The sequence below is a fragment of the Rhipicephalus sanguineus genome, chromosome 4 (genome assembly GCF_013339695.2).
Source record: "Rhipicephalus sanguineus isolate Rsan-2018 chromosome 4, BIME_Rsan_1.4, whole genome shotgun sequence".
NCBI lineage: Eukaryota > Metazoa > Arthropoda > Arachnida > Ixodida > Ixodidae > Rhipicephalus > Rhipicephalus sanguineus.
The window spans coordinates 28,732,205-28,744,930 of NC_051179.1; positions in this window are offsets into that span (position 1 = coordinate 28,732,205).

A 12,726-nucleotide genomic window follows, 5' to 3' on the forward strand; every position below is an offset into this window, starting at 1 on the left:
CGAGCCGTCCCGCACCATCTGTTTCATGACGCTCCATTCTTTTTTCACTAATGGACAGTCCCTTGATGAGGCTTCGTGTGATCCACGGAAGTTGGTACATTTCAGGGCAGTTGCTCGGCAGGATTCCGCATTGTGTGGCTCTGCACAGCGGGGGCAAATCGCCACGTTCCTGCAAACTCCGCTGACATGGCCCATTTTTTGACATTTACGGCACTGGAGTGGTCGCGGTGTAACGGACGGACCACGTGACGAAAGTGTCCCACCTTCACGTGGGATGGCAATATGTCACCTTTGAAGACAACTTTTACGCAACGCGAGTTGCCCAGACGTGAGACTTGGACGATGTTGCTATGGTCACTAACTTCCTTGATGAGCATTGCAAGGTCGCCACAAGGAATGGAGATGTCGACATCGTATATTACACCTACCACCATGTCCTTGTTAAGTGGAAGGTGAGCTCGAACCTTGATGCCGTTGAAGTCTGTGACCCTGGTCAGAGCAAGCCAGAGATGCCTGGTGTATAACGTCGATAGCCAAGACATTCTTGCGGGGGTTGACTCGAACATCCTTGATTTCATTTGGAGCTAGAGACTCGAGTTTCCTCGAGATGGTCTGCCGATTCAAGTGTCTCAGATTGTCCGATGGCGAAACAGGCACAAATAAGACGGTGTAGTTCATTGAAGCCTCCTTCGGCTTCACAGTAGATGCGGTACCCATAGATCGTCGTTTTGGTCTACGGCTGTAAACAGGCGTGAATTCATCGTCGGAATCGTCACTGCTCGCCGAATACAGTTCGGTGGACTCACTGTCGGCGTCGCTGAGTTCGCTGTTCCGTTTCCTCGAGGGGCCCGCCGACGGCGGAGGCATGCCTGGAGGGTGTGAAGGCCAGTCTACTTTCAGTGTAGCCATATAAAATACCGATGGCTACGCGAGGAACATGAAAAATCGCCAAAAACTGTCACCCGGTAAACAAAGCGCTGTGCAAGACGCACACTTCGTCGTCATTTCAGTACTGAAATGACTTACACGCTTTACCTAACTGCTGACTTAAAGAACTGACAGGGAGACAATAACTCGCAGTACTTTCATTATTTCTTTTCGCCGATAAGACTGTCGCGACTGAAAAAAATTCACCGACAATTACGATACTTCCTAATGCGAATTCTGAGCGCAGCTTCGTGTTGGAGCAATGCCAACTTTGTTTGAAGTTTTGGCTATTCGCAGTTGTAGAAATGTAACATTCGTTATAGTGTATTGCCACAGAAACCGCCAGCGCTCGAGTGCTACGCACACCACTTTGTACATTGCAGGCGTCGCGAACCGAGCGAAACGCCGACAGCCCCTTTACGATAAGAGAAGCAAGCCGCAGTGCACGTGCCAGCCCTGCATGCGCACGAGCTCCGACCGAGGGGCCAGCTCACGTGACAGGGGAAGAAAGTGAGGTTAGAGGCCAGTGGCTCGTGATATCGACAGACTCCGCGTTCGCTCTCTTTCGTCCTAGTTCGCTCTATCGGTTACACCGACGACGTCAACGGCGACGCCGCTCAACGCAGGAACGGGCGCCTAAGAACTGCGCTTTCAAATAAGTTGTGTGGCAAGTTGTGTTGTATTTCCTAGGCTGAGAATAACAGTAAGCTCCAGACTGCCGTTACGACAGTTATGCTCGCTTCTTCCGGTGCACAATCAATCAATCAATCAATCAATCAATCAATCAATCAATCAATCAATCAATCAATCAATCAATCAATCAATCAATCAATCAATCAATCTATTATAATGCCAAGGAATTATGAGAACGAGGCACTTGCATGGACGCACCTAAAAAGTAGTATGCATGAGAGACAATGCAGCAAAGAACGCTACTACTACTACTACTACTACTACTACTACTACTACTACTAATAATAATAATAATAATAATAATAATAATAATAATAATAATAATAATAATAATAATAATAATAATAATAATGCGCGAATGTAGCACGCTGTATTCAGCCCAAGAAGCGAAAGGGCCTGTCATCTTCTCCCGAGGGCATGCCATCTTCACCATTCGCTACGAAGACCACTCGCTATTGTCACGTCGTCAATCATCTGTGCAGCCTGCTCCTAAGGAAATGATGGATTCAGCGCGAAGCGAGGAGGTCCAAATAAGCAGATGAAATATTGAAACACGTCTCTACGTACTAACATCTTTTTGTCCCAATAACACTGCATCCACACGCGGCTCATATATCAGTGCATTTGCTTATACATTTATATTTTTTGTTTCATGTTAGGACGTTTTTAGGTTTCTGATACAGCTTACGGTCACGCCCCTAATAACCCTGCGTCTATTTTGTGCGTTTCGGTGCGTCTGCAGGTTCGTGCATGTACACCGCAGGGCGATCATCGGCAAGAGCTCTGATGGATTCCGATAATTATCCATACGCTTTTCATGGACCACCCAATTCTACCTTCCCTCCCATTTATAAATCTCGGGCCGTCACACAACTCTTCCCTAAATAACTATCTTTCTTTCTTTTTTTTTTTTCGCGCGCACTCTCCTTTTGACCTTCCTGCAATATCAAGATCGCTTCTTTCCATCCCACCGCCAGACACGGACGCACAGACACACACGCACAGACACGTACGTTTTACCTCAACGCTAAAAAGTAAACAAAAACACGCATGCACGCAATCATACGCAAACAATAACAAACTCGCACGCACCTCCTCACCCATCGATCCCACCACTGCAATTCCCAAAGCAGCAGCCTCATTTCCGAAGGCCATTTTTCACCTCAGTCCACTATCATTCACACTTCGTATTCTTTCCTCATTTGATTATTTCGTCTCTCTCTCTCTCTCTTTAGTCCTGCATGTCGAACCTTCACTCTCATAAGTTTTAGTCGTGCAGTGCTCTTTTATCTTTTCCTGTCTTACACGCTGAGCTCCGTGTACTGCTCGGCATTTTGTGGAAATCACGATACGAGTCGGGCATAACCCATTTCTTCGAACGAAAGTCTGTAATGCGCCCCGTGCCATATTCCGTAAATTAGATTTCTGCGCTCTACACTTGTTTTTTTTTTTTCATACGCCGTAGTTCTTCGTTTATGCTAAGCCTCGTCGCCCATCGATCTGATGAAGAAGAAGAAGAAGAACAAAACTTTATTTGCGAAGACTTCGTTGCCTCGAAAACAAGGCAACGCTGTGTGGTCGGGCCCCTATTCCAAGGCACCGCTGGCCCTCGCCATCCTTTCGGCCCTCCGGACCAGCCTGAAAAAAAAGCAAAAAAAAAAAAACAGACCGATTACCGTAGACAAACACCGTTCTCCTCCCTTCGCGTATATCGCTGGGATAAATGATGGCTCGTTTGCACGGATACAGTAATCAGTGCTGGCGTCGTTACGTACACCACGCGATCGGGCAACTCGAATAGCGAGACTTTTTCCTCGTAAGGAAAAACAGTTATCGCTGAACACATTGAAGGAGCGCTAATCGTCTACTTATTGCAAGCTGACAAATGTTTCCTGTTGAGGCAATGCCTGCACGCACACGCGACTACGCGCTCACGTTCATGTGTGCGTATGTGCGTTTCTGTCCTGTAAGGGCTTTTGCTTCGGAAAGGAGAGACTAATGGACAATATGAAGAAAAGAGGGTTTCTCCGCGAATGCTGTGAAGAGATTGCGTTTCCGAAATTTGTGCGTATGATCAGCAAGGAAGTGCCGGGATATCCTCTTAAGTTTTCTGCGAGAGACCGGTTTAAGTGATACATGGTGAGATATACTACATAAAAAGAAGGAAAGTGGTAATTTTAAGGGCTCGTTTTTTCTTTGTTAGACACAATATTAATGAGAACTAACAGACAATAATGCCAAGGAAAGTATAGGGGATGTTATTAGTAGTAAATGTAATGTAAATGTGAAGAAAGAAAAGTGGACGAAAAGATAACTTGCCGCGGGCAGGGACCGAACCTGCGACCTTCGAATAACGCGTCCGATGCTCTACCTACTGAGCTACCGCGGCGGCCATCCCCCCGTCCGCTTTATGGGGTATATATATGTGCATTTTAAAAGTGGAGTGTCAGTGGAGTGTCGCCGCCAGTCAGCCATGCCGCCACGGCGGGTGTGGAGCCAACACTCTTTTCTGATTTGGCGTGTGGAAACACTCTTTTTCTGTAGTAGGTGAACTTATTACGTCAGGGCAACTGGAGAGCAATTGCCGGCCAGGTCAGTGGCAACATCACCACCACCACAATCTTGCTCTCCCTCTGCGTGTGGGCGCTTGCATGTGCAAGCGTGTGTATTTGCGCATGTGGGCATGCGTATGCGCATGTGTGTGTGCGTAAACGAGAATGTGCACGCGCCTGCGTGTGTGTATGTGCGCGTGTGTGTGCAAGTGTATGCGTGTGTGTGTGCGTGCGTTTCACTTCCTTGCGTATACCGCTGTGTTCTCTAAGAATAAACATTTTCTCACGCTGACGCTGCTCATTTCGCACACTCACTTTCTCTTCCGTTTCAGTGCTTTGTGCGGCCTCATCGAAGTGTAACTGTTAAAATAACCGCTTAAGTGTCAGTTTAATACACGTGGCATGCGAGGAGAAGCCCATCTGAACCTGTTACCCTACGTATCACTGCTCCAAAGTCAGGAAACAACGAATATCGTCTCGGCTTGGACAGCGAGAGGGGAAAAAAGGAAAAAAAGGCGAAAATTTAAATAAAGCGGTATTGGGGTTATTTGTTTTTCGTTTTGCCACGATATCACTTACCCGGCTTCTCAATTTCGCACTCCACTTTATTGCAGCACCGAGAGGTAACGACCCGCCTGCTTCCACGATAAGACTTGCCTCTCATTAACACGAGTCGTAGCTGCTTGACACTTGATATCTCTCAGAGACTAGCTTTTTTTTCTGCGGTAAGCACCTTCTCTCCTTTCTTTCTCTCCTTCGCTTGTACCCACGCTCTCCTCCACCATCTTATCCTTTTCTCTCGGTAAAACAACAAGCGCTGGCATGATATATTGTCCTCTTTTAGCGATAACAGCTCCTCACTGGTGCCCTTTATTTTCACAATGAGGGCAACCCACTTTCTCTCATCTACATTCGTCCAGTCTGTTTCCCACCACATAAACATCTGCGTCATCGTAAAAGCAAAAAATAAGTGCGACACCGCGCTATGCAACTGTTTTCTTCTCAAGTCATCACCTAACGCACTTGCCTATTAAAATGTCGCCGTGAAGGTTGACAATCATTTTTTACCGAATTATGTTAAAGAAAATGCTGCGTTTCCTACTGCTATAACTAGTAAGCGTCGTCGAAACACTGCATGAATGCGTTGTATCTTATTTAAATATGAATATGTACTGCCAAAGTTCCGCAATACATGTACAGTTGCGCTCAATATGACTTGCAACACGAGAGCGCGTGGCCTCACGAGTTCAATAACTGTGCATAGCTTCCACTGCCCTTATTTCTATAACTAAACGCTGTTCTCTCATTTGGCGATGAACCCAAATAAACGAATCTCATTTAGTTGTTGAAATGAATACAAGTTGAAGCCATGCGCAATCTTCGAACTCATGAGGCCAGGCACTCCCGTGTTGCAAGTCATATTGAGCGCGACTGTACACTCAAACCCCCATATAACAAATTATCATGTATATCGAACAGTTGTCAAATCTCCTCGAATATATTTTAGATATATAAAATCTGTTATATGTCGAATTATCTTCTATAAAACACTTTAGTTATACACTTCAAATTCGATATATCCGTGTTCAACTGTATATGCAAACCTGCAATGACGTCCCCCTTTCTTTGTTTCTGGCGTTCTCTAACATCGTTTTATGTTACATCATTAGTTATGCCCGGTGATTTTATAAACTGCAAGGAAGCTGGAACTGCAAGCCACTGTCGCAGGCAGCGAAACGATAGCAGCAAATCATTACAGAAAAATTGTTTTCCACAAACGTACTTGTAGCCGGGTGAGTGGTACTGAATCGGTATTAACTGCTCAACAACACGAGTACCAAGAAAGAACAGACGATCACAAGCGCTAAGTCTGCACTAATTTATTCTAAAAAAGAAAATGACACTTCAATACTTCACCGTCACAGGACCCACCTGGTGGAGGAACTGAACGCGAAAGAGGGGGGAAAAAAGCTGAACGGTGAAATATCATCATCAGCCTACGAAAAACTCCCCAAAAGATTCGTACAAATACGGAATTGAAATATTGAGAAAATTGTTTCGGAGGAAAGCAGCCGTAGTGCCGAAGAGCAAGAAAGTTTGAACGCGTGCACCGCGGTCGATGACGAAAGAATTGACTGCAGGAGGGGGCGACGACACGATAGTGGAAAAGATATTGGGGCCAGAAGATGTATATGCAAAACGAAAAGGGCTACGTCGGCAAAAAGAACGTACCAGGATTCAGACCCGAAGAAAACTAAAGACGCCCAAAAAAAATAATTACGGAGACGCATAACACGACACGCACAACAGGGCAACGCGAAACTATAGAGGCAAAAGTATAGGCCGTGAAAGGGGGTGCAGTAAAGAAAGATAAAGTAAATAACGACAGAAAACAGGACCCGAGTGACTGGCGCTGTGTCGAAGGACAGGGATGAGATACCGGGACGCGCTTCTTTCCGCTATGTGTTTCTTGAGAAAGAGTTGGTTGGGGAAGAAAATGGCAGGAAGAGAGAGGGCAGAAAGCCCGGGAAAATGGTGACAACTCTTTGCCGCATATCGGTCCCGCCGAAACTCTGACGGCCGCTGTCCCATTTGAAAACCAAATCTCGTCACTTTCTGAGAGAAAAAAAAAAGGTTGAACATCGCCCCTTGCTATACGTCGCCCTCGCTGGCTTTTCCATTGTCCCTTCTTTTCTCTTTGTTCAACCTTTCATTTCACATTTCTTGCTGTCTTGTTGCTTCAGTCGCTTCCAGAATTATAGAATCACACAGAGCGTCCATGAAGCAAGCGAAGCTATAGCGCAGATACAGTGACAGTAACAAGAAGATAGCAGCGCGCCTTCTTCAAGCACACTTCGGGCAGCGTAACGTACTGCGATGTTAGCACTCTCTCTGCCTCGAGCAACACGCCAGGTATTGCGACGAAGCACCCAACACGGTTGCGACCAAACTTCTAAGCGAAGGGCTTTATACGGGAGCAAGACTAATTTTTCATTCTTCTCTTTCTTTCTCTCGTTATTTCGTCTCTATTTTATCTATATATTATTCCCCCTTTCCCCCACCCCACGTGTAGGGTAGCCAACCGAGCCAAAGCTTGGTTAAACTCCCTGCCTTTCTTCTTCTTCCCTCTCTCTCTCTTTCAGTCAAAGGCCTTCTCAAAGAACTTTATTTTGTTACTATACTTTTTGTATTGTTTATCAGTTTCCACGCGTCTTCAAACTATTCGTCGAACCACCGAATGCCAGTTCGGAATAGGTTCTAATATCTTGCATAAGCTGCAGTGCCGCGCGTGTGGCCCTACACCGATATCCAAGCTGTCCACTGTAATGATTCACTTGACCGTACACCACGCAGTTTATTTACTTATACGATAATTTGACATTACGCGAGGAAATCGAGGGTGTAATAGCTAGTATCAGATTCACATCATATCGTTCTGCTAGGTTCGAGGGCGCGGGTTTCATTTCCGGCTGTGGCGGCCGCGTTTCAGTTGGGGCATAATCCAACAACACCTGTGTACTTAGACGTTAAGGAACCTAGTGGTATGGTAAACATTGAGGTCGCAGGGCGCGTTCAACAAGTAGCGGGCCGCTCCCACGTAGGGACCGGAAGGTCAAGCCTCTCGGCCGCAGGGGCCTGCTGGACAGCCCAGAATTGTTTGGCGAGAAAGGGGCTACGGAGGGCCGCATCCCACCTGGCCGAGTTATTATCGACTGTAGAGTGTGACCGGGCACACCGCCAGAGCATGTGTTCTAGTGGATATTTCTCCGCATGAGGGACAGGAACTGTCGGTATAAATATCGGTAGATTGTGTGTAGGGCAGAGGATATGTATTCGTTTGCAAAAGCCGAAGTGTGAGGGCGATTATTGGAAGAGAGTAAATTCGCGAGCGAGGTTAAAAATTTTTGTAATCCATTGTAGGTAGAAGGAGTGTCCCTGTTCTCGGTGGAGTCTTCTCCAAGCTGCCGGGGGAAACGCGGTAGGTAGGTCGCGCGCAGCCCCATGAGCCGACTCATTGAGGTTGTGGTCGAATTAACCCTGACCCTTCACTAGGGTATGCCTGATAATCCTGTCGGTTTTGGACGTTAAACCCAGGCAATTACTACTACTACTACTACTACTACTACTACTACTACTACTACTACTACTACTACTACTACTACTACTACTACTACTACTACTACCACTACTACCTACACTACTACTACTACTACCACTACTATTACTACTACTACTACTACTACTAATTAAATACCATAATATGGTATTATAACGAAGTCAACAGTAGATAGATAGATAGATAGGATAGATAGGTAGATAGATTAGATAGATAGATAGATAGATATATAGATAGATAGATAGATAGATAAGAGATAGATAGACAGACAGAACAGCAGACAGACAGACAGACAGACAGACAGACAGACAGACAGACAGACAGACAGACAGACAGACATAGATAATAGATAGATAGATAGATAGATATATAGGGGGGTAGATAGATAGATAGATAGATAGATAGATAGATAGATAGATAGATAGATATAGATAGATAGATAGATAGATAGATAGATAGATAGATCTGTACACGTCATCTCTGGGCCAAATATTGCCGAATAGAAGTTCCTTTTACAGCACAGCACTGATCGTGGTACGAGTGGGAATGGCTATATGCATAATATATCACGGCGTCGAAACGACCGGTTGTCAGTGCCTGCGAGCGGGCACCACAAAAACGGCGATAGAACCAAAATGGCCAATCCATGAAGGAACAGCACAACGTCGCTATGTTGCGTGGTCTCTCTAACCGAACGACGCCGTCATCCCACTATGGTACTTCCTCATATGCGGGCGACCAGCAAAGGAAGGTCGGGAGAAAAAGAAAGAACAAAAATGAAAAGAGAGGAATCTCTGGTATATAGATGATCACGCCCATTCCACAGCCCCCGTATAGAGGGAACTATAGATCGTTATGTAGGCGCTGTGATGGCGCACTCGTGATTTTGATCCTTGCTATGTATGGCGTCTTTCGTCTAGGTGCGGGTACTGCAGTCGGTCCACGAAGGTGCCGCTGTAGCTCCTAGTGCAAAAATGGGTTTTAAAAAAAGAAAAAAGAAAACACTAAGAAATTGCATTTATTTATTACATGCAGCAGATTGGAAGGTTCGATTCTGCCTGCATTACAAAAGCCCTGAAAAAAAAAGATGATACCGAAATCAATGTGAAATAATAAACAAACAGAAACGGGCATACGCAGAGGATGCCGGAAGCCCTACGAGTGTTTCGCGGCGTATTAAAAGTTTTAGAGATGATGTTCCGATTCACGTAGTATATTGAACAATCTGCGAATCAGGAGAGGAAAGGACAAATTAAAGAAAGTCTTGGCATCGCTATGCGGGTACCAGCACAACTGCTTAGCGGGTCTAGAGTCGAGTAAATATTAATTCGTACGTAGGTTCTCAGTATACTAGAGGCGGCACAGTGTAATGTCAGTGTACCTTCAAGAAAGTCGTTTGTTATGTCGCCCCTACGTTTTTTTTATTCACAACAAGACCAACTAATGGCCCAAAGCTAGACACTACTATATAGCTATGCGTGAAATGGTATGGTTAAAAGTTATACGTTAGGCGCACTGCCCATGTGCGTACTATACGTTTACACTGCTGTTTGCTGCGGCACCTTACCGGTTTTGTGCAAAAAACAAGCCAGCGTCCCACCTACAGAATGATAACACTATAGACGGAAAGCAGGCAATTTAAGTGCCTAATGATCTGCTGTGAAACTTTGCTGTGAACATTTTTATGTTAGGTGTCCACATTTCGTTTGTGTAAATATTTGTATTTCCTGAACTTTTGCGTTCACTAGACGCTGGTTCGTATGGAAGAACTGGGATGAAGTGTGCTCGTCCATGCACCTATTTGTATAATTTTGTGCTTGTCCACTACTTTGCGACGGTGACTATTACTTTAGGGAAGAGGAGTAGGCGAACCACGCATTGACAGGAACCTCACATTGTATACATCCATAAAAAAAAAAACTAAGCTGAGGGACAGAGGGATCGCAGTACGATTACCTCAGATACGAGTGCCTAAATTCAATCTCTCTTTGCCTCTCCCTTTCTTCCTTTTATTATATAAAACTTCTCCAGCACAAAGCGAGCTTCACAATCAAAAGTTTTTAAGGCGACTGTGGTCGCCATTTTTCGCCGCTTGCACTTTAACTCTCCCTTAATTATTTGTTGCCGGGCAACAACTGCCAGCAGCGTTGGCCCTATTATGCAACAATTCACAGTAATCTGGTGTTTTTTTTCCTTAACGTGTAATTAAATACAATGTGTTTCGGAAATGAAGCACCGCCGCAAACGATTATTTTAATTTTCCCAAAAACGTCCTCATGGTCACAGCACGCCTTCCTTCACGTTTCATTGATTTGTTTTTGTATTAAAATAGAAAGCGCCGTGAATTACGCTCGTCTCTCTAGATCCAGTGGCAGTGCTTATGCAGTACGGTCCATTCAAGCATACTTCAAAACAATTTTTACCCATATCTCGGTTTTCTTTCGACCTAGTAAGTGAGGTAAGCAAGAAAAGAAATGTATCTATGCAAAACAGGCCCGTTTTCGTCAAAGCCTGTTCATCCGGAACATAACTGCTCGGCTTAGTTTTATTCCTTATTTTTCAGTCCCTAGCCTTTTAAATCTCACCTATTATGCGTCAGGCTTCCTACGATGCGCTCGCCATAAGAACGGAACATCGTGCGCGAATATATATATATCCCGCATGCATTACCGTGAACCTCGAAGCGGTATTACGGAAACGGCCAGTACCAGGCTGGTGTCTTCGACAGGCCCTGCGTGTCAATTCCATAGGAGTACGCTTTGCAAGTGACTCGGATATGGCCATTTTCATGGTGGAATCCCTAAAACACAATACACCATGAATGGAATGAGGAATGCGGGCATCCGTGATAGAAATGACAGAAAATATGGATGAAATTATGACGTAGAATTCCAACCCCTCGTGCTCGCTCTCGCCTTGATATGGCACGATCCCACCACCCTCCCCCACGTGCTCCAAAAGAGCGCGAGAGTGTGTGCATGGCCCCTCCCACTTCATTTTTTTCCATTTAGCCGTGGAAAAGCGGAGAGCTAAAAGTGGAGCCGATAGCTTCGAGATCTGTTAACCCCCCAAAAAAAACGTGAAATATAAAATACAAGCAAAGGGACATGAAATGAAGATAGGAGACATTGGCATAGCCGAGAAGGTGGGGGGGGGGGTGTTCAAATCTTTCGGAAGCTTTTTTTTTTAAGTTTCGTATTTGAAGATATACAGCTAGGCACACGCACAAACGCACACACAAACATATATAAAAGGTGGATGAACCCCCTCCCCGGAAAAAAATAATTTATAGTTATGCTTCTGATAGGAGAGATGAAGCTCCAAACGGAACGACTCTCTCAAGCTGTGCAGCTGCTTGCGAGGAATCCGTTGCACCCAACTTATTGGGAGCTATTGCTGCGTTTGCGACCCGCCGTTACGAGGAAGAGATTTCGCTGCTCATCGCATTCCTTTCTTTCATTCATTTCTTAGCTGTTTTTCTCGCGTCCTCGAAATGGTGAACCCTTGGGGGATGAAATATCCATATTTGAATATCAATATATGAAGTCCGAGAGCGAGATCGAACATTCGGCGCGAGAATCGAATAAAAAAAAACACCTTCGAAACAAAGGTCAGCTTTAGCGGAAGGAGCAGTAAAACGCGCGTTCTCGATGCTCTATCCTTTCGTGAATGTTATCTTTTCATTTTCTTTTTGCATAGTCCCTCTACGCATCCTTCCCTTGTTTCTCTGTTCTTTTCATCTTTGTTGGCCGTCTCGCCGGCCTATAATTAGCCTAACGAGATGAGCTAACAGCGGAGGTGTATACGTGGCACACTACAGAAATGCGAGGGGTGCTTCGAAGACAAACACGGCGCGATCCCGTTAACTTATTAAGGCGAAAGCCTTAGATGTCACATCAAGCACGAAAACTGACCGTCGGCGTCGGCGTCAACACAAGTGATGCAAAAAACTATGAACGCGTGGTGACGTCAATATATACGTCATTATGACGTTACATATACACATATCTTGTGGCGCCATCATGACGTCATAGTGACGTCCGTATGACGTCGTGTAACGTGGCGCCACATGGTGACGTCATCACCTGACATCGTAGCTTGGTCAGAGGCGGGCCGATCTCGGAGGCACGTGAGGTGCAGAAAGCTTGCAATGCTTTCGGTCCTGGAGGCTGTGCAAGACCACGCTAGGTGCAGATTGGTTTCGGGGGCGGGGGCATCAGTGCAATGGACTGAGAACAAGAAAAAGAAGATGTCTTTCGCCTTCGAGTCATCTTAGGCGTATGCACAAGGGAGTCTGTGAGTTATTGATAGCGCCGACAGGATGCTACATGCCATGCAGCAGCCGCCATTTCCTTCGAGATACGCCGCCTATTTGCTGGAAGGTGCCAGTTGTGCCATAACATGCGCAGGCGACACGTTTAACCAGATTACAAGATC